The sequence below is a fragment of the Echinops telfairi genome, unplaced genomic scaffold (assembly GCF_000313985.2).
Source record: "Echinops telfairi isolate 266 unplaced genomic scaffold, ASM31398v2 ScPeMD7_7468;HRSCAF=8506_0, whole genome shotgun sequence".
Classification (NCBI taxonomy): domain Eukaryota; kingdom Metazoa; phylum Chordata; class Mammalia; order Afrosoricida; family Tenrecidae; genus Echinops; species Echinops telfairi.
The window spans coordinates 34,463,630-34,465,280 of record NW_022111369.1 but is presented as its reverse complement, the minus strand read 5'-3'; positions in this window follow the sequence as shown (position 1 = coordinate 34,465,280).

The window sequence follows — 1,651 nt, the reverse complement described above, 5'->3', positions numbered from 1 at the left end:
TTTGGCCAACAATATTGAAAGTACTACGGGCTGCCAGTAGAAGGAACAAATGTGCACAGCTAGCATGCTACTTAGAATCAAGAATAGCAAGAATTTTCACATACTTTGGACATGTTCTATAAGGAGGGACTAGGCCTTATAAAATACATCTTGCTTGGTAAAGTAGATGGCAAATGAAAAAGAGGAGGTTCTCAATGAGGTGGATTAACACCATGGTCCAAATAAAGGCATGATTATGCGTGAAGGTGGCTCAGGATCCACCAGCATAGCATTCTGTTGAGTACCGGTTTGGAACATAGTCAATGGCACCTGAAAACAACAATGCTGAACTTTTTCCTTCTTACTTGTGAAAATATGTAATGAGGCATCTGACCAACTCTAACTTCACGAGTGGGAGGGAGACTCTCCTCAGCATCAATTCAAGGCTGATTCCTACAAAGAAGAGGTCAGGTATAATCCTCTCTCTCCAATATTTTTCACCAGTTCTGACGCATCCGCCCTTCCCACGACACTCTCTAGTTCTCTCTAGGTATGATAATCCATGGCTGTGGTCATACAAAACTCACAGACAAGACTTATGATTATGGGGTTTATTAGAAAAATGACAGGTTACAATTCAGGATTAGAAATAACCAGGATACATTTCCTCTATCAGGACAGCCTTTTCTCAGCTGGTACCTACAGGCAGACCTCTTTCTGGCCCTTGGATCCTCAAATCTCTTGACTGGTCTAGCCTTTGTCCTGCTCAGGCTAGTGCTACAAATCTCCTTAGCTCCACCAATAAGTATGGGGGGCACCCCACTCCACGAACAATCCTTAGTCCGGAGGTGCTCAGCATTCTTGCTCCCATGATCCCAAGGAGCCTACTTCATCAAGTTCCCAGAGGTACCTGAATGTGCTAGCAAGACTCCTGCCCTAAAACATCAGCTACTTTATCCTGGGCACCATCACTCCCTGGTCATCTGGTTCTACTGCATCAGCTGCTGTCATTTTCTGCCACTCCCTCCTGAGTCCTCTGGTGTTGGGCCTAGGAGTTTCTCAGTACAAGGACCCTGGCTCCAAATGACACACTGAACTCTCATCTATTCTTCTTAGTGGGAGTCCAGGTCCCCCCCCCCCATGCTTTGGAATTGGTTCTTTGAAGCCTAACAGGTTGGCAAAACACATTATTTGCATGACCCCATCCTCATGGGTTTTGTGCACCTTGTTTTCACTCATAGCAAGCTGTTCAACCCCTTTGGTAGGCTGAAATCACCCCATTTGCACAGCCCCACTCCTCATTTGGTGGGCGTTATAAGGATGATAGCTAAAAGGGCTATATAGGGAAATTCACCGCGCTGTATGACCCAACTCTTGAACTCTTTGACTTTTTCATTAAATGAGAACAAGTTCAACCTCACATCTATCATTTCTGGATATTTGTCACTGAATTCCACACTAGTCTCATGCCCTGGATGAACTGTTTGCCGCATACCTGGTTTGTTTTGACACCAAAGAAGTTCGCTCTGACTGATATAATCAATAATTACAATTACATAATGTACTATTCTGAAAATAATTTGTTAAAGCTGTCTATGCAGTTTATCAAGGAGTTTAGAAAGAAAGACCACGAGCTGATGTATTTTCTGTATAAGCAGTGCCTCCCACAGTG